Genomic DNA, 25,633 nt, shown 5'->3' with positions numbered 1-25,633 from the left:
ATGGTCTTGTGCGTCTTGCAGCTGAGTGCTGTCCTGAAATCCTGAGCTCTGTGCTGTCTTTGTCAGAGAGCTCCTTTGGGATGCCAATACCAGCCTTGGAAATGACTGAACTGTGTCCACAGAGACTCTCTGCCCTCTGCCCCTCCCCAGATCCTGCCTGCCTGGGCACAGACCTCCGGCGTGGAACATCATGGAGATGGTGATGCTTGACAGTCCTACCACACCAAGTCATAGTCTAACAGTCTAGAAACAATCTGAACAGAGGATGCTGTTTCTCTTCCCTTCCTGTAACACATGCAACATGACATGGCTTTGTGTGTATTTTAAGTTATAGGTGTTCAAGAGTTCGCAGATTTTTTTATGCTGCAAGACCTGACAAGCATCTATAAGTAATTCTTCCTCCAGTTTTGGGACCAACATCCTCAGCTTTGTTGAGTCCTATCTTTTCTAGCCCCTCAGAATGTGAAAGAGCCTTCTCTGTGGTTTGTGATTTCCCCTGAGGAGGCAGGAGACTCCAGCATTAACCTATCTGGCGTTTTTCTCTAGAAGTGAGATGAGCCCAAGAAAAAGACTCCCACTTCATGTGTGAGTCCAGGAATGCCTGTAATACAGAACACTGTAGAGAATATCCATTATGCATGCTGAATGTGAAGTTTAGTTTTGGCTTCTGTCTTTCCTCCATTTCTCTCTTTGGTTGTTCATGATAGCTTAAATTTTCCATGTTTTTGTCTCAAACCACACTCAAATTTTTTCCTTTGGGGAAAACTGGAGCAAAATCAATTTTAGAGCAATTTTTCAAGCTTCTTTGACTTGCACCTACATCTGTTTAGTGTGGGGGAGTGGAATTTTATCATAAAACGTTTGATTTATTTAATGTATTCAATAAGCATCGAAGATGTGCCAGGTACTTTCTCAGCCCTTTTGGATGAGAAATCTTGCAAGCTAAGAACTTAATAAACAAAGAAGTTCCAGAACTCAAAATTTCCCTGCTGTTAAGGTCTCCATATATCTAAGGAATAAACCAAGTTTGAACAAAGCAGATCCTGAGACTTGTAAAGTACAAAATGTCACATGCAGCACTGATGAGATCTAACATGATAGGAACAACTGGTTTCTTTTAACATATTTCTTGATCCTGTTATGTGCCCAACTTAAAACAAACTCAGCTGAGATGTGTCCATGCACCAGCTCTATTTTCATTGCAACTGAGTCTATTGGCAAAGCCATTGCTATGGGTGTAGGATGCTGTACCAGGGCTCATCTAAACAGGGTCATTGATTCAGACCAAGGTAAGTTACAGATCTGAATCTCAGTTAACTTCATCAACGTAGCCAGGAGGTGACTGGGAATAGTTAATAAGGAATAGCTGTTCTGGAATAATCCCTTTTTAAGACAAACCCTCACTCTTTCTATAATTGCATTCCAGGGAGCTATTCTGTTCTGAATCAGCATGGGATAGAGTGCCTAGAAGACGTTCAGCCCAAGCACAGCTAGCGGTGAGTGGGGCGATGCCCTGGTGCCACATAACCAGTGAGCAGCACAACAGCAAAACTGGCTGCCTGTACCTCTCTTTAGAAGGCAACTGAAAGTAATATATCAAAATCACGGTACAGAGGCCTCTCTCTTAGCAGGGATGAAGTATGAGCTGCCTGTTACTGTCTGAGCATTAACCTGGTGTTACGGACAGAATTCATGTCTCAGCTCGTAACTGATCACGATTTGATTAAATGTTGGGGTGTGGAAAGGACTTGTGTGCTTTTTCCCAATGTGTGTATTTACATTATTATGTGGGAGCAATCAATTTATCAAACCCATCTGATTATTCAATAGTGGGGAAAGACAAGTGTTGGGAAGAAAATTTGTATTGTTTTTAAGGTGGATGGAAAATTGGTTTAAAAGAAATTTACACAATCCTTTTTTTTTTTTTTGAGGAGAACCTACACTAAGAAACTAATCAAATACAAGAAAATCCAATAATTTATAATTGTCAATTATTTATAATGCCATGAAAATTTTCCTGCAGCATAAAATTTTGTGCTTGTCCTTGCCAAGGAGGATGGGCAGGAGCAGAGATGGTGCTCTTCTGCTTCAGTGCAATGTAGTTGTGATATAGTTGCTGTTAATTCATAGTTCTCCTGACTTGGAATTCATCCCTTCCCTTAAAAGGGAGGGTGGCAGCCTGGAGTGGAGAAGCTCCAACTGCAGCCCTTTGGATGTTAATCCACCCTGACTTTCTTAAGCCTCCTACTTAAATCATTATCTTAATGAATCACCATTGCTGCTATCTTCAGTGCTACACAGGAACATGCAAATTTTAAACAGCCTGGGGGAAAGCCCTTTTTGTCTGCAAAGTACTCTGATACTTGCATTTAGATGTTGCCATGATAGGTACCCTGGATACTCCTTTCTGCCTAACCCGGTGGATAGATCCTGGGGTGTAGCTGTTCCCAGCTGTGCCTGCTGGGCAGCTCTGGGGCTGCCCCGGAGAAGGGATGGATGTGGGGACTGTGAGCAGCAGCTGGAGCTGGGGCAGTTGAAGCCAGATCACTGCAGGTTTGTCCTTCACTTGCAGAAGGCCAAGGAGAAAAGGGAGTGAGGATGGGGGGTCCCGTTTTGACTTTGGGCAAGTTTCTTCACCTCTCCACTTGACTTTTTTCACAGCTCAAATAAGCCATGCAAATGTTAATAGATAACTAAATTTTCTCCCAAGTAGATATCAAAGAATTTGATACAACTGGAAAATTACCAGTTTGCTACAAAAACTTAGTGTTTGAGAAAAAACTGAACATAGATTGCAGTGGCTTCACCATCTCCAAGACTTTCAGTATTGTGTTGTCCAAGTTTTCCCTTGAAGAGTCAGCTTGGCTGGCATTGAGCTCTGCCCACTTCAGCTCTCTCAGATGATCACTTGAGAAATGTTTACTTGTAAATGCTGGGTATGCAGAGAGCCATGTATGGATGTTTCAGATGGCAAATCTTTGTGGTTATTTACAATATGTATTGAAAGATTTGATTCCTTTATTCATTAAACCAAGAGCTGGGGAAGCTGTTTCATGCAAATGGCCCAGATGATAAGAAGAACTCATCTCAAATTGCAAAGTCAATTCATCCATTGTCGCTTTTCTGTGGCTTAGAAGTAGAGCCCATTCCCTTACTATGGGTGACTTTTCCTCACCAGTGGTAGCTCTGCTTCTGGAACAATGGCAGGATAAATGTGGAAGATACCAGGTGAACAGGGATCCTCTGGTCTCAGCTGGGAGAGGACCATATTAACAGAATTGAGCTTAAATGCATTTTCTGTGCCAGCATTATCAATGTCAGTTCCTGCTGGGAGAGTTATGCCCACAAGAGGCCAGAACATTTATCTCATGAAGGGCATCCTCATTCTTCACAGCTGAATCTTCTCTGAAACAATTTCAGCTGGAGCTAGATGCTTTTGGACTGAGAAGAAAGCAGCTTCTCAATTGGTTACCAAAGAAAGGGGATGTGAGCAAACAGTACTTTTTGTGGCTCACAGCCTGGAGTCCAGTGTGAGGCAGGAGATACTGTCTGCTCCCTCACCTGCTTGTGCACACCTTCCTGGAGAGCAGCAAGGAACGAGCCCCATGACTCGAGGGACTCGGACTTTCTATCCTGCCTGGTGTGGCTCTGAGCAGGCTGCCACTTCCCTGTAATGGTGTTTAAGACACTCTTTGTGAACTGCTTTACAGAGATAACTTTTCTGCTTATTGTGAGCAGGCTGCTGTGCTCTCTGTATTCAAGCTCCTGGCTGGTTCTGATCCCTCATGGATGGCAGCATTTTATAATACAGGGGGTAAATTAACTGGGGAACCATCTGTTAGATTTGGGACTGTGAGAAATGTCAGTCATTGTGGGGATTTCAGAAGAAATATCAGAAGTGATTTATACATGTGTGTATAAATAGGTGTGTGTACATTGTGTATACATTTCAAAAGAGAAAATAGGGGTGACTGACATTTGAGGCTGAGTGCACAACTTAAACGGAACTTTTTCTCATTCCAGTCTTGGAAAGTCATGGTGATGGGTGTGGGCAGGTCTCTGGCTGACTTTCTGAATTCTCTTTATGTCAGAGCTCCAGCAAGGGATTCCTCATCCTGTTGAGTGAAAGCGATGTTAGTTCCCTTAGGAAACAGAAGGAAAGGAATTCTTCTCCACAGACCTTAACACACCCAGTGTTATTCTTGCAGGCACCATGTGCAAAATGTTCCACAAATGAGATATCCAGAAGGAAGGTTTAGATTTTGATATGCTGGACTGGATGACTTTATTCCCCCAGCCTTTGTGTGCTATGTGTAGTTGTAGATTTTCATTGATGCTCAAAGGCTGTTATTCCTATAGTTTGCTCATTCAAATTCAGAGGTTTGTAACTGTGGAAGTAAAATGTGTCTGTGCTATTATTTTGTTAAGCTGTCTTGAGCTCCTTTTGTTAACTGTGTGTTCAGAGGAGTCTGTGTTTGCTCAGATTACCTGCTTGGTTTTCTGGTCAGGTGTGCTGAGATTCAGTGTTTCAGTTCATAACTTTGTTTTGTGTTATCTTTTTTGTGATGTGCTACAACTGCCTCTCAGAAATTCTGAAGCTGGAGTCAAACAAAGTACTCTGATGGTTCCTCCCAGTGTTTGTTAATTTGGCAGCACTGGAGCTGCTTGTCAGAAGCACAGAGAAACCTCAGCCGAGCGCTGCGACTGCAGTGCTGTGGGAACAAGTGATGCACACAGCACTACACAGGTAGAGGGTTTTAATCTGCAAGCATGCCTGTCATTAATTTTGAGGGCTTTTGGAACCTTGGTAGCTCAGCTAAGAGAGGGGAGATAAGCCAAGCAATTATGTGGAGCAGCTCTATTTGGTGAAGCAAGTCTCCTGGGATTAGCAGGGGCTCATGAGGCAGGGTAGTGATTTCTGCATCGCAGTGCCAAGTCTGACTGATCCTTCAGCTGGGAGGAAATGCTGTGCTCCCTGAGGAATCAACAAACTCTCTGGATGTTTACCCAAGCTGGTAAACCAAACAGAAACCATCAGTGTGCTGCTGGGTAAATCCCTGGTGTGCCAGTGTCTTAAGCGCTGTGCAGTTCTGATCACCACCCCTCAAAGGCAGTGGAGGGCCAGGGAAGGGCCAGAGAAAAGTCACTCACCGATTTCTCTCTTTGCCACAGAGCAGAGATGACTTATTACAGAAATTGCAGATGTCTTATATTGTCAGAAATGGGGTGGGGAAGGGGAGTAGGGAGTGATCCTTCACGGTTCTTGTGTTTGCTGAATTGATTCAAAGCAGGCAGAGAGGAGGCACTCTGTCAAGCAGCAGTTACCACGTGAAACTCATTGCCACAGGGTGTTATGGATAGCAGAAGTCTAAACAGATTGAAAAATCGATGGAGGACAGATAAGTTCTTATTAAAAGTGATGGCCTGGATGCAACCCCTGGATCAGGAGATCTTTAACAATTGCACAAGGGTGTAAGAAGGGAAAAGACTGCCTGTACTCTATTTCACTGCTTTTCCTCCCCCTTTCCCACCCCCTTTTCTTACCCCCCCCCCCACCTTCTGGCTATGACTGAAGAACAGACAGAGCTAGACCTTTGCTCTTATGATATGGCTATTTTTGTAGTTCAAAACTAGAAAGGAAACCAGCTACACTGCAGTGCAGGGAACTAGTTTAGCACACAGAAATGAAGAGAATTAAAAGCCAAATGCCTAAAAGTGTATGTGTGTTATAAATTGCCTCTGTAGCCTGCTTTCTTCGCTAAAATTCTGATTTAACAGGAAGCTGAGCTTGTTAAGGAAGCTGTAAGCCACTACAATGTTTTGAATTATTTTTCACACTTTCTCTGCTTGGTGCTACAGTCGGTCAAGTCACCTGATAATGCCCCTAATGAGCTGACTTGGGTGTTTTAACTCGAGCAGTGACACCTTGGGCTGGAAGCTGAGGAGGGCTGCCCTCCGCAGAAAGGACTGGGGTGTACGACAGGGAGGGGAGAAGCAGAAAGTTGGGAAGGAGGCTGAAGAGGAGGGAAGATATTAAAATCTCTTATATATGCACAAAAGCAGGGAAGTGTAATAGAGAGCGGGGCTTATGGTCGTGACTGCAGCGGCAACAGTCAGGTGGTATTTGGGAGGTGAAGAAAGCAGTTTTACATTTTGCTAGACGACTGTACTGTAATACAGCAGTGCCTCCTGGCAGGGAAAGCAATGTAATGTAAAGCAACACCGCGTGGAAGAGCAGTTGGAGAGCTGTCAGAAGCTGAGTAGCTTGGAATGCTTCATGTGAACCTGGAGCAGGCGAGCCTGCTGCAGCGTGGCATTCCCTGCCCCGGGAGGAGCGGCTGCAGCGCAGGCGTCAATCGCCACCTCCCAACAATGCGGCTCCGCTCTCCGGAGGAGGCTTTTCTAAGCGAAACAGGGAGAGTTTGTTTCTTTTCTTGGGAGATTTCTCAGCCCTTCTGAGTTCGTGTGCCAGGCAGCCCTGGGGCAGATGAGTTTGTACCTGTGGGCTGTCAGTGCCTGGCACACCTGAGCGCTCCAGGGCACAAGGCTGCCAGGGGGGTGGCAAAGGGAGCTCTCCAGAGTGGGCTGCAGGAAAGCTGCTGGGTCTGATCTCATGGGGCAAACTAGGACAAAATGACTTTTCCTTTTCCCCTTTTTTTTTTTTTTTTTTAAACAGTTTATATTTCCAGGGGGCTTTGGTGCAGAGCATTGGCTTTTATACCAGTTTTTAGATTTTGGATATACTCAGCAATCTTAATTGTGATTTTTAAACCTCCCGTCCTCTCCCTGCCCCCAGCATTTTTCTTCCCTTCAAATTCTCTGCCTCACTCTATATATTGCTATTATAAATTGCTTGGAATGATGGATCCTGTTTCTTACTTGGAGCCTCTGGATGCTATTAGCAAGTAATTGGTAGAAAAACTTGTTTAAACATCACAACCCCACATTATTTTTTAAATTGCCCTTTGAGGTGGCTGAAGTGTTACTGAAAGATTAGTTTTCCCTAATACTGGACATGGAACTTCATTAGTGAAAGGAAACAGTGTTCTTACTAGACTATTTCTGAGGTATCGAGTCATCTTTCTTTTAAATAAGGGATGTGCAGTTTTATTCCCCCCGTTTGCTTCTTCCTCCACACCAGCAAAATGAATGTTTACAACAAGGAGTAAAGAGGGTTTAGTGCTTTTATCCCTTCCACGCATCCAGACTTTCCTTTTTCAAACACCTGTAAGAATGGACCAGCAATACTGGTAAAAGGATCTAGGGAGATTCTCCCAGTGTCCAAGCTACACATGTGACAGTTTTCCAGCGTGATGCAGGCCCGGGGCACTGTGACTAATACAGTGCTCCTTGTCCTGTTGTAATCACATCAGTCACATTACTGGCTGATTAACCTGTGGTCATAGGTGAGCTTGAACAGCATCTTTCAGCATTCACAACCCAGCAGCTACACACATGGTGCACCTCACCTGGCTCAAACTGCTGTGGGATTGGCTGAAGGGCCTCGGGTCTTGCTCAAAATGTAACTGAGGTGTGTTCTGTCGGTGGCAGTGAGTCACTGTTAGCCCACCATTGGGTCATCAGGTGACACTGCCATTTATGGCACATGCTGGACACTGTTGGGCAGACATCCTCACTGGATGATGGCTCCTGACTTTAGGAACAAGTGGTTCACATTGCTTTGGTGTTCATGCAGCCACAGGATTTTTTATTCCTCTGTAGGTGCACACACATTATTCCAGCAATGAGCTCCTGGCTGGGTCTCGTCCCTGCTGAAGCGTTTGCTCTGAGGAAGTGCCCTGGCCCTGCCAGGGGCTGTGCAGGCACAGCTGGGCTGCCCAGGGCTGAGCCCTGCCAGGCCAAAGCAAAGGCTTCATTTCAGCTTTCCTAAGCCTGACAGGCAGCCAGGTCTGTGCTGGCAATTAAGTGTGAATTTTATAAATGGAAGTGCTATCTTGGGAAGGAATAAACAAATAAGGAACTTAGTGCAGAAGTGGTTTGAGAAATGCCATGGATTGTGAAGACAAATGTGAATTTGGAAGTAGAATGGGAGGGTTTCACAAAAACCCGTTTCTTCTGCACTTTTCACATAACGTTGTGTTTGATCAGGTCTGCCTTCTGTTTCTCTGCAGTCTTCCTAATAGCAAATTAAGCTTTATCTTTTTAATCTGGCATGTGTATTAAGATTTTTTTTGGGGGGGGGGAAGAAAAGATATTTCTCGAATTTCAGTTGCTAAACACAATGTGGGCAGATGCAATCACAGCCTCTCAGTACGTACACCAAGAAAAGGGAAGCAGAATTTGTATTGTAGGAAGTGGAACCTCTTGCTTTTGTTGGTTTTAGTAATCTTGGTTGAGAATTTGTGGGTTATTGCGCAAAAGTCAAATGCATTGTAGATGTAATGGCTAAAAGCTACTGCATTGGATCATCTTTTTAATAACAATAATATGTAAGAGAAACCTGAAGTTACAATAGCTGCCTTAAACAATTTTCATAGATCTTGTGAACTTAGGTCTGTCTTTATTTAGGCACTGCTTGTTCTCTGCCAAAGGTTTAAGGGAAGACAGAATGCTCAGTGGCAGAAAGTCTGTCCCTGACCATGAGGGACAAGAGTTTGTTTTGACAGAGGCAGCTGCTTTTGCAGGGAGACCTTCAGGCCATTTTTGCATAATTTTTTTTTAAATTATTACTTAATGCAATAAAGGATTTCAGCTGAGAGAACAATGAAAGTCTAAGAAATTTGGGATGCTTGTTTTCCTTCTCTAAGCTGGTGAATAAGAAACTAGATCTCATGGGAAACTCTAGATTTTCAAGGAATAGGCAATGAGAATTCAGTTTTAAATCATTAGCTACAGCTCACTCCTCTTTATAAAAGAGTTTGTTTTAAATGTTAGACATGTTTGGACTTAAATGCTTAGTATGCTCGATACAAAAATGATGTAAAAAATTCTCCATGGATTTTTGACTTTTCAGGCACTATGATTCAAATGGGACAAAAAGAAATTGCCTAATAAAAGTCATTGAGTTTTTATTAAAATAATAAAAGGAGGGAAAATGACAGCTGGATAAATATATGTGAAATGGAATAAATGTTTCAGCTGGAGATAGTGCAGCTCTGGTTAGCAGAACATAATACCAAATTGAGGGCAGACTATATTTAGTTGCAAATCAATATGGTTAGTAGTTACCAGCCACTGATCATCCTTTATGAAAATAACTAGTCTTAATGTAAAACGAGATTAAAATTGGTAGCTTTCAATTACTTTTATTTAAATCCAGTCTTCCTCTACCATTGGACACTATCTGAATAAATAAATAAATAACAGCACATTTAGCTGCTGGCATGGCATTGCCATGGCTTTCCCTGTATTTGCTATGATGTGATCCACAGATAAGGGAACTCCTTCTGTGTGTTCACATATGAAGTCATTCATGTGACAGTTGGTCTCCTTTTTTCCCTCCCCTTCCTCTCTCTCATCTCCGTTGCCCTCCCCCAAAATGGGGGCAAGTGAATTTTGAATTTGTCACGTTTTACATACATCTCAAGGTGTGTGAGACTGAAGGTATCTCTGAGCATAAGTGCACCTGGCCTCCTATTTTCCTGTCTTCTGTATTGTTGATAGAAAATGCAAGAGAGGCCTAAAAGAGGTTTTCCTTATTTTACTCCTGGCCACATGTTTGGCACTGCAACTTTGAACATTAAAATTAATTATGGCCTTAGAGACAGACAGTCCAACAGTGAAATAGCTAGTAATTTATTTGAACTCTGAAATTCCACTGGTTAAAGTTGTGTAAAACTTTCCAATAGTTTATTTATATATTATTTTAAGAAAAAACACCTTAATTATGAGTCTGGTTCCTCAATAAAAAAAGGTAGCTATCTGGCTAATCACTGCTATGCACTAGATCACTAATTTTCTTCTTAATGACAGTAGGATTTCTGCCATTTTCCCCCATAAAACCTCTTCAATTATATAACGAACGTGTTTGATTTACGGGGACACTCTCTAGGATTTTTTGCCCCAAGACAGGCACGTCATGAAATAGCTGGAGGTTGGTGAAGAACCTCCGTTGGATTAAAGGCTTGCAAGTCCTGACAGGAGTGGGAGTTGAGCATTTGGATGGAGGCCTGTACAGAGGCACGTGGACAGCTCTGTTCTCAGCTACTCCCACTTCAGTGGGTTGGTTTGTTTTACTCTCACCTAGAAATTCAGCCTTTTGGAGTCTTCAAAGAAACTGCACGTGCTGCTGTGTCCCCAGGGGAACACACAGCCCTGGGGATGCAGAGAGGTTGATCATAAGAAGGCCTGGTTTACTCAAAGTCTGAACAATTTTTCCTTGTGGAAAAATGGAAGTGAATGATTGCACTCCCGTACTAAACGTGGGGATTTTTAAAAATGGCTTCTTAAATAATTGTTTCTGCAGTAGGTGTGTCACTAAGTATCAAGGTTCCTGGAAGTGCCCATTCTGTATGTGGCACAGTTATGAAATACAGCTGGGCCTCCCTTTGTCTGCTGGGGACACAGAGCTGCTCTGGTGACTTGGTTTCAAGTTGCCTGAGAAGGAGGGGACAGTCTGTCTGTATTGTAAGATCTCAGGACAGATGTGTGAAGCCCAGTGCTCTCCCCAGCCTGGCTGCCCACTGGCCAAAGGTCACTGACACTGTGGCTGGCAAAGAGTAAAGGAAAGATGCTAAATCTTGGTTATGGGAGGCTGTTCAACATTTAAACTCCTGGTGTCTGAGAAATGGGGTGGCATTTGCAACAGATGTTTGCCTGGTAATCAAGGACACAGCACAAGAAATAGTTGGCTAAAGACTAAGAGTTCACCGGGCAGTTAATGCTGATTTTTATGGCTATGGACTTGAGACCTCCTGAAAATGAGAAATGTCAGTAGTAAGAAGGATATGTGCTTGTAGGGGTAGATGGATTTGGGGTCTTTGAGGTCCTGCTCATTTGTTTGAGAATGAAGTATGATGGAATGGCCTTATTCTGGATTATTTGAACAGAAAAGGCCAGTGAGATGAACAGATGACTGGGATGTAGAATATGTGGAGTGTGTGAGAATTTCCTTTTGCTTCCAGCTTGCACTGGACTGATGAGTTGGGTTCATTGAACCCTCTGTGTCACCCAGCCCTCGAGGGGTTATAAAGCAGAGGTGGGCTGAAGAAGTTCTACCTACACCACTTGAGAAGAACATTTAGCTTGGCACTGCCTTCACCCCCAATGGCTGATTGTGATGTCTGGAGCTATTTTCTGTAGGGATGAGCAGATAAACCTGATGTGAGCTCAAACTTGGAAATCTGAATTAATTAACCAATGGAATAACTTATGGATGTGGTAGATTCCTCATAAATGAGACTTTTCATCAAGATTGGTGCATGAATTCTCACTCATGTACTCTCCTAAAACCTGTTGCAAGAATTGTTCTCTGGAAAATGAAGATACCTGTGCTACTAAGGAGGAGTAAGAGAGGAGATCCCACAGGGCCCTGTGGTGCTCCACCTCAGAGCCCATGTGTCCTGCTCAGCAACTTCTCACATCCATCGGTGCCCCAGCTCCCTGACCTGTACTATGAGATGCCTTTCGTGACAAGGGTGGCATCAGGGCAGTTCTTCATGCTGAAGAATACCTTTGTATTGTGATGCAGAGCTATAGCTCACACCACGTAGCTCTTTTCTTTGTACTATCTGTGCCAGTCATGAAGAGAAGACACAAAAAAATGTCACTAATGTGTTTGCTGCTGTAAGACTTTTCTTATTAGCACTTTGAGGTGCTCAGGCCAGTAGCAAGCATCCTCCTAGGTATGCATCCTCCAGGGCTCAGTGATGAATTAGGCTGGAATTGCCAAGGGGTGTCTCTTTCTGCACTGACTTGGAGATGAATGAGGCTCGCTCTCCTTTGTCCTTCCTTCATCCTGCTTTAGCCATACCTGCCTAGTGCCCCGTCAGCATTTTCTGCTTGGGAATGGCTGGGTGGGCTTTGCTTTCTTAGCCATGCATCGTTTTTTTACCGTGGTTTTCGCTGTGTCTATTTGGCATAAATCAGGATTTGGTGGTAGTAAGTGCAGAGGAGGGAAAGAAAAGAATCCTTGGAGCGCTCCGTTCCCTTTCTGCTGGCAGTGCCCCCTTCCCGCTCTCGGGGGAGGTCTCTCGCTCGTGCCTGGGCTGGTTCAGCCCCCGGAGCACAACTGCGGGGCAGCCGCGGGGTCGCTGCGTGTCCTTGGTCATGTGGCCGAGGGGCCGCAGGCTGGAGAGCTGCTCCCCCCGAGCCAGGAGTTACAGGATCCCGCCGGGGGCAGCTCCAGCTGGTATGCACTGGTACTAATATAATCCCGCAGGACCGTATCCATGAGACACAAGTGTGACATGGGAGGTATTTAAGGAGACACACCTGTTCTAGGCACGGGCCTGGGTATTGCATGCCTTGGGAATGGAGGGGTTTTGGTGGAGCAGGAAACGCTCTTGTTTTATCCACAGGAGGGCTTTGCTTCCTTCTTTCTCCCCAGTTTCACATTATTTTATAATTTCCTAATATTGTGCAGTCCTGTGGCCCCTTAGCACTGGGCTGTTTCAAAGGCCAGGCTGGCATTTGCATTTGAACTTTTTTTACCTTAGTGTGTGATTCCAGAGTGATTAGCAGGAGAGAACAGCTTCTGGTCTGAGTGATGGTTTGGGTGTAACTGCTCCCAAGAAAGGGCAGAGAATTCGGGGAATGTCATCTATGTGTGGGGTTGGGTTTTTCAGTCCTTTAGATAATTTAGATTTTATGTTGTGTTTACCTGTATTTTTATTATATGGCCTCTGTCTTGCAATTTGGAGCAGTAAATCACATAAAAGTCACACCATTTTACAGATTTTGAACAAAAATATTTTGTCCCTTCAGTTTGAAATCTGAGCGTCTTTTCCCTCTCTTCTTCCCACCTGTCCCCTGTCCCAAAAATTGTTGTGAAACAGCTACTCTCCATAACAAGAAGCAAGCAAATGCAAAATACATCTCATGGTTGCACAGTATAAAGAAAATAACTTGCTTAGATTTTTATCTGTCTTTTAAAGTAAATCTGACACTTGTTTGGCAGAAGATAATTTTTTTTCTGCCATTGAAAAGAGGATGTATTAAGATGAAGGCCAAAAAATGGCAGGGTCTGTCATATGACTTGATTCCATCTGTCTGTCTTGTCTTTCAAGTAGAATGGAATTTTTCTCTCAAACTTCATGTGCTTTTTTTTTGATGTTAATGTGAAATCTCCTAGTTTGCCTTGGTCTTGTTCCACATGGCCCTTCTTTCCATGGATTCCTGCTCTTGGTGAGGTGTTAAGTGCCTGTTAGTTTGGGACAGCTTCCAGGATTGGGGCCGAGATTTCTCCTATACCTGACAGATTGTTGTGTAAAAATAGTAGCAACTGGACAGTTTTTTCCTCCTATCTTTATTTTAAATAATGTTTGCCAGTAAACATCCAGTCTGCCAGTTGTTTGTAGAACTAATGTAATGGCTGGTGGAAATAAGGAAGAGGGAGGAGAGGAATGTTTTACTCTAAGACCTGGTTAGTTTGGGCAGTTTAGCATTTAGGGGAGAAGGGGGTTATTCTCTTCTGTAACAGCTCTGCATTGAGAGTGGGGTGGACTGGAATAACCAGTCCCTGAGGGGTCAACAGATTCTCCTCAGAAATTAGAGGTTTTGGGCAGGGGAGAAGATCCTGGGCATGGAGCCCCCTCAGCTCCAGCCTCACCTGGCTCATGGGGTCATTGACCCTTATGGCAAGGGGATATAAAAATGGCTCTTTTAACCCCTAACCTGAAGGATGGCTGCAGTGCAGGAAGAGCCTCCTCACTGCCTGGGTAAGCAGAGGTGCTCACCAAAACCCACGTCCTCTTTAGAACCTGTGTGCTGGTGTGCAGTTTGACCAGACCTAAAGCCTCAAATTGTTCTCCTCCCATGTGGGCAGACACATTTTCGTAAATGTGAATGTAAAAATACCTTTGATTGTGCTACTAAGAAGCAGAACATCTTGTAAAGGTTGAACATCCTCCCCATCTGGCTGTAGTGCGTCCCAGGCTGGCTTTGTCCCCCTGCACATCACCCCGATTTGCTGCACAGCCAAAGCTATCCCTGCTAACTGGTAATGGTGGGCTCTCTCCCACCCCTGTCCCTACTAGATTCTCCCAGAGTTAACAGATTTCCAATAAAAAACTGAAGAGATTTATTCTGGGTTGTTTGGGTGGGTTTTTTTTGTTTGAGGGTTTTTTGGTTTTGTTTTCTTTTTTTTGGGGGGGGGGTGGTGGTGGTGGTGGTATGGTTTAGGGGGCTTTTTTTGTTCCTTAACTGCACCCTGCAAAATGTCCTGGCTGAGTTGTTTCCAAATACTGGCATCTCCAGGGAAGGGGTTATAAATTGCTAATTTAAAGCCTGCAACAGGATAATTAACTAACCAGTTTGATGTAAATGGCTTAATGGGGCTTTACTAGACCCTTTGAACTTAAAAGTAGCACTAAAAAGTAAACTGTAAATACCTTCAAGGAAAGTACTGGCATGTTTGAATGTGGGGCTGCTTGGCTGTAAGGAGCGAGTCTGCTCGACTCCAGTGGCCTGTGTGACAGCAAAACATGCCAAGGGGTGAGGGGACCAACCAGGCACCCTTTGGGGAAGGCTCTGCAACCACCCTGGTTCTTCAGGAAGCACACACACGCTCTGATATATCAGGCTTTCAAACCTGCCCTGCCTGCTTTGGAAAATTTAAATCACAACCTCAGTTTAAATGCAACTGTAATGCATTTCATCAGGATTGAAGGGAAAAAAAAACAACAAAAAAACCAAAACCCCGAGGGGGAGGCAGCCACTAGAGTCCACCCTAATTTTCCTGCAGTTCTGTTTGCATTAAGGTCTTTTGGCAAGTCCAGGCAGAAACATTTATTACACTTTGTTTCAGAAGACCTCCTTACCCACTGAATCTGCTGAGACAACGTACCACAGCCCTGCAGCAGATTCCAGTTCCTGATGCATTTGGGGGACTTTTGGGAGAACCTCTAAACTGTCATTCTTGCTGGGCTGCTACAAAGTTCCAAGGGAGGAAGTCAACAACAATTAAACATGTAGAAATGAAGATCATTACAAAGTGGAAGTATCTTGTGTAGTTAGGCATTGATCTATGCTGACTATGGAAACTGGGAGAGGAGAATTTCAGGCCAAAATGCAGGCAGGAACATTCCCTTCTGTTTGTCCCTCTGTGGGAGAGAAGCCTCCTCCTGGTCCCAGTGGTGCTCTGCTCCACCTCCTCACTGGGTGTGCACCATGCAGTGCCAGAAACAATTCCGAGAACTTTTTCCTCATTGTTCCTCTGTCTTACCACCATCTTTCACCTATTGCCAGCAGCCTCCCTGGATACTGGAGGATGTTTTGGAGGTTGAAGCACAATCCTCCGTTGCTGCTGTGACCTCTGACACTGGGGATTTGGCTTTACAGCCAGCTTTGCTGGAGAGTGTTCCCGATCCTTGGCTGTGCTTTGCCGCCTGCTCTGTTGTGCTGCCCCTGAAGACCAAGAGGCTGAGCCAGAACAGGGCTGATGCAGGAAGAGGGCAAGACCTGACCCTTTTGGTTGTGGCCCTGACTTGGATGCCCTAAAACAGATCATGATGCCTCATCCTTTGTAATGGTGGCTCTATTTCTTTGTGGTTTGTTTAGGGACTTTTTTTCCAGCTGGGAAAATAATGGGAAATAATGTATCATTGGCAGTGTCAGTGTTGGCCTTAAAAAAGAGCAGCATAAAAGCACTGAAATCTGTTGTGGAGGGCAACGATGCAGAAGTGCTACATCTTATTTTAAAAGCCACGTCTGCCTGAGGATTCAGCCCTGTGCTGTAATAGTTCATGTGTCTGTTGAATGCAGAGATCAAAATGCTCTACTGTGGCCTTTAGAAGAGGAGGTAATAACATGGCACTCTGCTCTTACATGCTGACTGAAGCAGTTGGCACCATGGCACTACCTGCTTGCTGTGTGTGGGTGGGAGCACAGCACAAGTTAATTTGGGGTTGATTGTGTTGGCAGGGATCTGCCAGAAGAGCTTGCCTAGCTGCCCGTGCTATGCTGTAGTTGTTAATGCTTTACTTTTATAAGCACTAACCTAGATCACATTTAAAAAAATTCAAAACACCTACATTATTAGAGAGAGAGATACCTGCAAGCAGAAGAGCTCTGCACACAGGCAGTGTTGGTGGCAGGAGACTCCCTTCAAGGAACACCACAACACTTTAGTGTGCCAGCTCTGCTATCTTGGCATCTGACTGGGAAATGCAAATACTTAGTCTTAATCCATCATTCCCACATGCTGACATGTATCCAAGGGGAACTTCTGTGAATGTTGTGGTTATTTCCATCTAATTTCAGCCACTGCTTTGCTTCCCAGCACCTCCCCACTATGTGTCTGAGAGCAGTGTCTTCCAGGCCTTTTATGCCAGATCTTTTGGGTTTGTTTCCCTCGTGGGGGGGCAAGAAGGCCTCAGTGTGTGTGTCTTTATCAGAGATCTGGGCAGGGGCATCGAGGGCACCCTCAGTAAGGTGACAGATGGCATCAGGTTGGGTGGGAGTGTTGATCTGCTGGAGGGCAGGGAGGCTCTGCAGAGGGGTCTGGACAGGCTGGATCGATGGGCCGAGGCCAACTGTGTGAGGGTCAACAAGGTTGAAAGGAGGCTGTAGCCAAGGGGGGTCGGCCTCTTCTCCGGAGTAACAGGCAGTAGGACAAGAGGAAATGGCCTCAGGTTGCGCCAGGGAAGGTGTAGGTTGGGGAATTTAGGGAAAATTCTTGGTGGAAAGGGTCAGTCAAGCATTGAACAGGCTGCCCAAGGAAGGGGTGGAATGGCCATCCCTGGAGGTATTCAAAGGACGTGTAGATGTGGCACCTGGGGACATGGTTTAGTGGTGGACTTGGCAGTGCTGGGTTGATGGCTGGACTCCATCCTAAAGGTCTTCTCCAGCCTAAATGATTCTGTGGTTCTGTGTGCAGCACAGTGGTTGGGGTTGTTTTTACAGGACTCTTCTCTTTCTAATCCCCCTCCAACAAACCCTTTCACAGATTTTTATATTCCTCACTAAATTTTTTAAATAATATGATCCATTAAAAACCAAATGAAAAAAAAAGCCTTCTCACACTTCCCAGGAAAATAAAATTAAGTTAAAGTAGATTGCAGTAACCAACCAGTCTTTCACGTGAGAGGTGGTCAGAGTTGCAACTCCTTTCTGTTGTTCTGATGTACTTTACATATCCTCTAATAACCATACTTTTGTCTTTTATAATGAAAGTTTTACACAAATAATAAAAAATACGTATCACAGAGGGAAGAAATCATGAATTATGAAGAAAGCTTGTATGACTAAGAATTTCTACTCTGCTATTCATCCCATTGAAAGACCCAAATTCATCGGTCATTTTTGGGCACCTCAGCAAGTTTCAGCACAAACAGGTATTAGTCCTGTCTGAAGCTTTGCCTGTCTCTCACTGACCTAGTAGGATCTGGGGGGAAGAAGTTACATTTGCAAGATGGCAAAGCTGAATTTATTTTCTCAGCAATTTCACTATTTGTTATGAATAACTGTCTTTAAAAAACCCCACAATAATCCCCCTTCTAGCACACCTTTGGTTTTGAAACCCACCAAACCTGACATCTATATTTGGGTTGTTGGCTCAAGAATAACAGGGAAAATGTGAGTAGTAGAGCCTGGGCCAGGGCTCTTGACTCTGACTACTGCTAGAGAAAGAACAAATGATGTGTAATGGTGCTTTCCTGACCTTTCCTCTGTTTTTAGAAACATGAAAAATTTCATCTGTGCTTTTTTTTTCTGGCTGTTGCAAATAATAGAAAATTGTGAGAAAATTAGAACATAATGAAGACAAATTTTAAAGTGGTGTCTGCTGCAGGTCCTGGGTGTGTCCTCTGAATTGCCTCCTGCTTAGGGAGCAGCTGAAAAATCCAAGTCCTTTTCCAACATGTCAAAACGACCTTTTCCAAAGGATTCAGTGGCTGTGCCAAAGCCCCTTGCCTATTTGTAAGCAAATGCACACTACTGGGACTGTCTCTGCTGGAGTCAGCTTTTGCACATGCAGCTGGCTCTATTAAATCAATTTGATGAATTACTATATACTTTTTAATTTTTCTACGGGCAGGTCCCTGCTATTTCTTGCCTGCACAAGATTAAACGAGCTTTTACATTACATACCCTGTTATAAGACTTTGATTGTGTGGGATGGGTCTGTGTCTGCTCCTGGAAGGGTCTGGGGATTTGGGATTATTGTCGGGCTTCTTCCATGAGGTAACAGAGAAAAAAGGTGTGTGAAAACCATGTCAGCATCTGCAGTGGAGGATATCTTGGGATAAGAAGGATGCCACTCATTCAGGTTCTTTACAAGAGTTGACTTGTTTGGTTTGGGATTTTAAGGTGGTTTTCCTGCTGTTAAAATATACTCTTTGAGTGAGGTCCCTGCCAAGAAAATGCCCGGAGAAAGGAATAGATTAACCCTGGATGGGCTGATGTGGTGGTCAGAGAAAGCTGGATGGCATCAGAACATCCTTCTGTCTGATGTGGCTGATGAGCCTCAGGATCTGTGTTTTCAAGCACCTGCACTGTGGCATAACAATGCCACAATTTATGGAGTCCCTCTCTGTGACAGAACTGCATGTGGCTGAATAATGAGCAGCCACGGGGCAGGGGCTGGAAGCAGCTGGATACTGGATACAGGTGTTTGGGAATGCACCCTGCCAAGAGGGAGGCTTTAGTCCAAACGCTGAACGTATTTTCTGCATCCCCTGGGTGTCTCTTGGTGCTGTCATATGAGAGGGCTCTGCTGGAAGTGGTAAGGATGGAAGAATTTTACTTTTTCCTTCCACTCCAAGGAGTGGTATCAGTGTTTGTTGTGGCTGCTAGCAGTAGTTTGTACATGTATTACTCCTTGGGCCAGATGCTGATCCTATTTATGTAGCTATAAAAATGCCGTGTTGTTTCATCTGTGTTAGAGAGGTTTCAGCCTCTCTGGCTGTTTTGGGTTTTATGTTTTGGTTCTGTTTGGTTTTTTGTTGGTTTGTTTTTTTTTCTTTAACTGCTTTCCTTGCTGAGAGGGGAGAGCTCTGTGGGAAGTGATCCAGCAAACTTTTAAAATAACCTTTTAGTGTGGGTTTGTTGTTTTGTTGGTTTTGTTTGTTTTTTGTTTTTTTGGTTTTTTAACTCTTGCTCAAGCTTTTAAATATGTGAATTGTCTCTGTGAATTCTGAGTGCCTCTGAAACCTGCCAGCCCAGCCTAAATCTCGCAGGAGGTGTGGCCACATTTGTGTTCTCAGAGCTCTCTGGCACAGACACCTGGTACACCTGTGTCTCCTGCTGGTTTCAGTACTGTCACAACTTCACCCCTCATGCCTGTTTCTCTGGTACCTCCTGTTTTTCCCAAGGTTATCTTCTAAAAATAGAATCTGCTCCAGATTTTCACTCCCCCACACCCATCTTGAGAAGAATAATTACCAATGAGATGGTTTTAATAATGCTGAAAGAAGGAGGGTTGTGCATTCTGCTTTGCTCTTTGAGGCTTTTTTTTTTCCTGACAGGAAAAAAATGCACAAATTTCCTTGTAATTTCCTTAGGTGACAAATGTAAAGTGAGTAGTTTTTTAAATAGTTAAGCTTGAGTATTTAAACATCTGATAAATCATGGGTTATCTGAAGAATAACATTGTAAATGTTTTGGCACTAACAGAATTCCATGCAAAGGTCTCAATCTGAGTATAAAATCTTGTAGTTTCCTTTACTGTTTTTAGACTGGTGGAGGTAACTGTTCACCTGTCCAGAAACCAAAGCCATGATCAACCCAGGTGAGCAGAGATGCTTTGGATGACACTGTTATCTGTCAGCACACGATACAGCAGCCAGAAATGCAAACATTTAGAGCGTTTTTAAGCCAGAAAAAAAAAATTCTCTAAAATGAAAGAAATAACTGAATGAAAGCATGTAAGGGTTTGAGTGGATGATGCTGACTTTACTGTCCTCTAAACTATGTCTGCAGCAGCCCAGAGCTTATTGCCAAGAGAAATTAAAGAGAAGGTGTCTCTATGTGCTGTGTGATGTAACTGGTGAGCAGGTGCTCTGGTGAAGGGTTCCCTGTGTGTGATAAGTGCCTACAGATAGAAATGCTCTGTGAAGGAATCACTGCTGGCACACTGACACATGCTGGCAAATTAAACTGTGTTTGGTGGAAGGATAAGAATCTACTACAGCTCTTTGAAATCACCCTCATCGTGATCACCTCATGATAAAACATTAATTTCTCCAGTGTGAGTGTAAGCATAGCACATTTCCCAGATGATCTCTTAAAATAAAAACAGATTGGTGCCTGAGTGGACCAAGTCAGCACAGCCAGTCAATGTCCAGTGTTACTGCCCAGGGCTCAGGATGAAATGGGAATGGCGATGGTGCCTCAGGTTTTACAGCCACCTCTGTGCCCGACTCTGACAATTATTTATTACCACTAATATTGTGCTTTGTAAACTCTTACAGTGCTTTATGAAGTAAGACATGTTTTCTATTTTAAAGATCTTATAATCTTGTGGGCTGATAAGGGGTGCAGATTATCCCTTGGATGTTCATAAATAGCATTAGCACTAAGAGTTTTATTAGCGCTGGGTCCTTTCAAGCCTGGGGCTCTTTCTTTTTCTTAGCAACACATCCCTAGTCAGGTGCTGAAATAAGGATTTTGACACCGTGATGTTCCAGGCTGGCACAGTGTGGGCATTCTTTTGTTTTGCTTGTAGTGAAAGAGCAAAACCCAAGCAGAGTCCCAGTGCACTGGCTGTTGCTCTGCATGGGTTTAATCCACAGCCTTTGCTCGCCTCTCTGAGACTGCAGATCTGGAGTTTGGGGGATGGCAGCAGAGAGCAGGCTCGGGAGGTTTGTGTGTGTGTTCTTGCGCGTGTTTTAAATAAACAAACAATGGAACAGCAACTCCAACAAATTGTGAGTGGTGCTAATTTGTTATAGTGCTGTCTTGCCTTCTGGCAGTGTTGATTTAGGAGAAGCTGAGCAGACTGGAACGGATGCAGGGAGCTGCCGGTTCTCTTGCTCTGGGATGTGTACATGGTTCAGTGTAAAATGCTTCTAGGGGTCCTGTCCTGAGGAGCTTTCAGATTACAGGGTAAAGCACATACATAGGCTTCCAATCCCCTTTTCAAAACCAAATCTTGGCCCAAAGTACCTTACCCTCTGTCTTGCTCCTCCCCTTCCACTTCTTTAAAATGAAGAGATGTTTCAAGTCTTAATTCATGACAAAAGCCTATAATTTGTGTGTTTTGAGAACTGCCAGAAAATCCTTGACCTTGACAAGAACAGTGTGTAGGGAAGGAAAGGAGGAAGATCCTGTGCTTTGGACTGTAGGAAAGTTTTCAACACCCCATGACCTTGCTGGGCTGCCTTTCATTATGTGCCTGGGGCTGTAGTCCCCTGAGCTGAGAAGCTCTCTGGCAGGGAGGGCTGGCCAAACACACCCGAGTATGTGCAGCCCTGCACCACTGTTGTGAGGGCTGCAGGATAAAGCTGGCAGGATGGGAGCCAGGCATATGGTGAGAGAGATGCCATTTTGGTCCAAGATGGTTACTACCCTGCACCCCTCAGTGTTAACTCTTGCAAGTTGGTGGTATTAGCAGTACTCTGGATGCAGGTGCTCCTGTGCAGATTGCTTCTCTCTGCAGAAAAGTTTGCTGAGTCCACACAAGAAATAAAAATAAGAGGATCTTTATCAAACCCTCTCTTATTTCTCCCAGTACTCTGAGGCTTTGTTTGCTCTAACAATTCATGTAACTAAGGAGCCTGAGTCACAGTGGATGGTCCCAGCTCCTGCCTCATCCCTGTCCTGGAGATCCCTGCCCAGCTGCAGGGACAGTGGAAAGGGTCGTGCATTTGCTCCAGTACCACTGCATTTCACAACCTGCTATCAGCTTGTACCTGTGGTGACTCAGAGCCCTAAAGTGCTGCAACCCGGAGGGTGCTGTAGGACAGTGTGGGCTGGAGAAGGGTCATTGGACATTCCTCCTTCTCTCCGTGCTGTGTGTGCCCCCAGAGCAATGCTCAGCATGAGGCTGCCACCCCGTGCCAACTGCCCTACCCTACTGAAGGACAGGGCCCAAGCCTAACACTCTCTAGGATTATCTGGGAGGTAGCAACAATCCTTTAGTCATGTCCTAAGTTCTTGCATTGTAAAGGGACAATTCTGTACATCAAGGCTCAAAGGTAGCTGGGAAGCAGAAAGTTTGCATACCAAAGGGGTCTTAACTGGTGGATGGGTGGAAGAGATCCTTCCTCCTGTGTGGGCTGAGCTGCTCCACTCAATCTATGGGTATTCTAGTGCAATAAGGAGTAAATTAATAAATAAAATAGATTAGCATCAGACAGCGGAGCTGCCTTTACTACTTGCAGTGCAGGTACAGCTTTCTGGGTTGTTGCAGGACTGCAGAAGAGCCCAGTGGCTGTTGCTGGTCATTAGCTGGTCACAAGCTTCTGAAGCTTTTATTTGTTTTGTGCCACTGCCGTGTTCCTGAGATCAACTGTGCTCTGCAGATATGCAGGAATTTTTAGTGCCTGGCTCTGCCTGACAAGATCTGCAATGTCCGTGCCTCTCCTCTCCTCCTCCCACCAGAGGTTTGGGTAATCTTAGGCTCCTTCATGTCAGCGGTGAAAATAAATGTATAATATACAAGTGCTCTGTTTAGGAATTGGCAGGAAGCTTCATTTCTGACTGCAGTGGGATGTTCTAACAGTAGGAAACACCTTTGGTTTAAGCAGTTCTCTGCTAATCTCTGCCCTAGAGGGGAAATACAACTATGGAGAAGAGCTCTTGCTTCACAGAAGCAAAAAAATCTGCATTCAAGCTGCTGTTCAAGATGTACCTTTATGCAGCATTCAGCCTTTGTTAAACTGGGTACTGCTGGTATTGCTGAGGGGTTTGCAGAGTTGTGATGCTGGCAGATGCAGCCAGAAGTATGTTGCTCCTATGCAGTGCAGAGTGTGATCTTCTGGGGAGGGGGAGCTCCGAATCCCTGGGGCTCTGGCCCATTATGCTTAAAGCTGCAGGGTAGTTAAATGTGGGTTGGCCTGTTCATGCTGGCACTGGCTGTTCAGACTAGTTCAGCAAATGCTCTTGGCTCAGCACAGCCCAGGTCAGTAAGCAAACAGTTGCTTACATTTCACTTCTTCATTGTATTGACAAGATTTGAAAATCTTCAGTCTATAGCAGTCAAAACAGGGTGATCTGAATACAAAAGACCTGTTAGTTCAGTGTGACAGGGATTTAGTTATAGAATTGTGGGGATAAGTATGCAGGTGGGAATGGTGGGAACACTGACCTGGGCCTGAGCCGAGCCCAGCCCAGCAGATGTCCAGGAAGAATGACCTCTCTTATATTCACTGTCCTTTTCATGAGGACAGTTTCTGTTTCCCGGGCCAGTGTCCTCCTTTATGTTCTCTCTCATCCAACTACATTAATTATTGTAGGTCTTTTTCATTTGGCCTTTTATCTTTTAAGGTTGATAATCAATATTCTTCTCACTTTCTAAATGTAAGATTTCTGTCTTCGGCAGCACAGCTGGAGACAGGCAGCTGTCAATGTGAAAAGAGCTATGCAGATGTTTTACTTCACTCTGAGGGTCTAAAAACCTGTGTTAAATCCCTGCCAGGCTGCAGGCTTTTTTCTGTACTGTTTTTTGGGGGTTTTGTTTGATGGGTTTCACTGGAGCAGTTTCATCACTTGTAGAGAGGGACCCGTGCTTAGCATCTACCCTCAGACTGCCCTCCATGATAATCCTGCTGGAGCTGATTACGGGAGGTCTGGGGGAAGGAGGATACACACTGCAGAAGATACAATCAGCTTGTCAAACTTAGGGTGTCTGTCAGATGTGCCTTTCCCTGATGTGGAAAAGATGGTGTTGCTTTTTCCTTTGGGCACGGGAGGGTGGAATTTTAGATCTTAAGTTTTGCGACTCTCGTACAAGCTGCAGTTCACCAGGAATCAACTTGATCTCCAGTCTCTAAGAACGTAGATTAAATTATCAGTGAATAATTATGATTATACATAGGAGAGGGTATACAGTATCTTCTTCTCCCATCTTGCACCAAAGTATCCAGCCTGGCTCAATGCCATACCATCTCTAGGCTTGGGAAGGGGCACAGGGAAACGGGGACAACACAGAGGATCAGCATTTAAGAGTTTCTTCCGTTGCCTGTACTGTGTGGGAATGAGACCACGAAGCTCTGGCACCAGGCTATTCCTGTCATAGAGGCATTTCTAAATGGTGATGATATTTAGTTGCCTGAATTTCTGGGCATAATGAAGCTGGTGCAGACATCCTGGAATCTGCTGGGTTTGGATACATATGGACTGGTCCCCCTGAAGCTCAGTAACATTGGGAGTCCTGAGTGGAGGCGGCCAGAGTCAAAAAGAAACTTGCAGAGTCCTCCTGCTCTGCTGCCGTTGCAGTTCAGCAGTTGTGGGGAGATGGGTGGAGGGGAGGTTGTTCTGGTAGTTACATATTTAAGGCAGGTGGCCGTTTTAAAATGTACGTTTCAATTTTGATTGCAGTTTTTTAATTGCATTTAACAGCGTCCCTGCTGGTTCTCCATTCTGCATCCGTGCAGCCACGTTCTATTGATGGCCTGTTGTGATTTCAATGGAACATCATGGGATGTACCTGGCACGTCGGGCAGCACTGGATGGAGGTGCCTTTAGCCCAATGTACCTGGCATGGTAAGCGGCAACCAAGCGGTTAATCTGCATTCTACTGCTCGTAGTCTCAGCTTGTGTAGCAAGGTGTTCCTGCTTTGCTGCAGCCTTGCACTGACTGGAAATCACTCTGCTCTCCTAATGTTAGTGCTTCCATGCACGCAGGGCCCCTACCCTTTCCACCCATGGAGATTCCCCTTCCCTGGGAAGTTTGCCATGCAGTAGAGAAGGGCTTAGCCACGTCAGGCTCTCCTTGTTATTCTAGAACATGAGAGAAGGGACTGGGAAATCGTCTGACTCTTCTTCTTCTCTCCTTTTTGGGCCAGGAGCTGGTAGCAGTTGAGCAGGTATTGCCCACGTACAAATGTTGCCGCACAGAGGTACCAAACAGGTGCTTGTGTCCACGAGCAAAGCTGGATCTGCGGGAGCCCTGCGGGAGCTGCCTCAGGGAGCCGGGAGGGCTGTTCTGCCTGGCACTAATTGGAATGTAATGAACTAAAGCAGGGCCACTTTAAGTTTGGTGATGTGGCATCCTCTGCAAAATTAGCCTCCATTTTCCTTCTCCTTTCCATGTTCACACCTGCAAAGTCAGCTGCACATCCTGCTCTGTCCTGCATGTTGCTTTCTCTCCCCTCCCCGGCTCTGCAGCCGTGTCCCCGGGTCACTTGACATGTTGGTCTAAGCTATTTTGAAGTTCAAAATATTTGTGTGAGAAAAACAAGGGTGCTGCATCCTGTTTTCTGCTTAAGCCCAGTTCACAGAACTTTTGCTGCTCCACTGCCAATGATGAAAATGCATGTTCTTGCTTCTGCTTCTGAATTCTGTTGTCTGTCTGCTCGCAGGGGCTGGGGATAGGGACACATTTGGGCTAACACAGTTCCAAGCATTACTCCCT

At 44.7% G+C, this 25,633-nt stretch overlaps 1 protein-coding gene across 1 annotated transcript in view; it reads left to right on the top strand.

Annotated features, from left to right (window-relative positions):
• HIC2 (HIC ZBTB transcriptional repressor 2) overlaps positions 1-25,633 on the top strand; it is a 72,856-nt gene that overhangs the window by 39,239 nt on the left and 7,984 nt on the right. The window contains exon 2 of the mRNA XM_064674825.1: positions 24,619-24,762. The gene's annotated coding sequence lies outside the window, so the exon portion shown is untranslated. The remainder of the gene's footprint in view (positions 1-24,618; positions 24,763-25,633) is intronic.

This window comes from Pseudopipra pipra, chromosome 18 (genome assembly GCF_036250125.1).
Source record: "Pseudopipra pipra isolate bDixPip1 chromosome 18, bDixPip1.hap1, whole genome shotgun sequence".
In the NCBI taxonomy this organism is placed as follows: domain Eukaryota; kingdom Metazoa; phylum Chordata; class Aves; order Passeriformes; family Pipridae; genus Pseudopipra; species Pseudopipra pipra.
The sequence above is the reverse complement of the archived record's forward strand: the minus strand, read 5'-3'. Positions and strand labels throughout refer to the sequence as shown.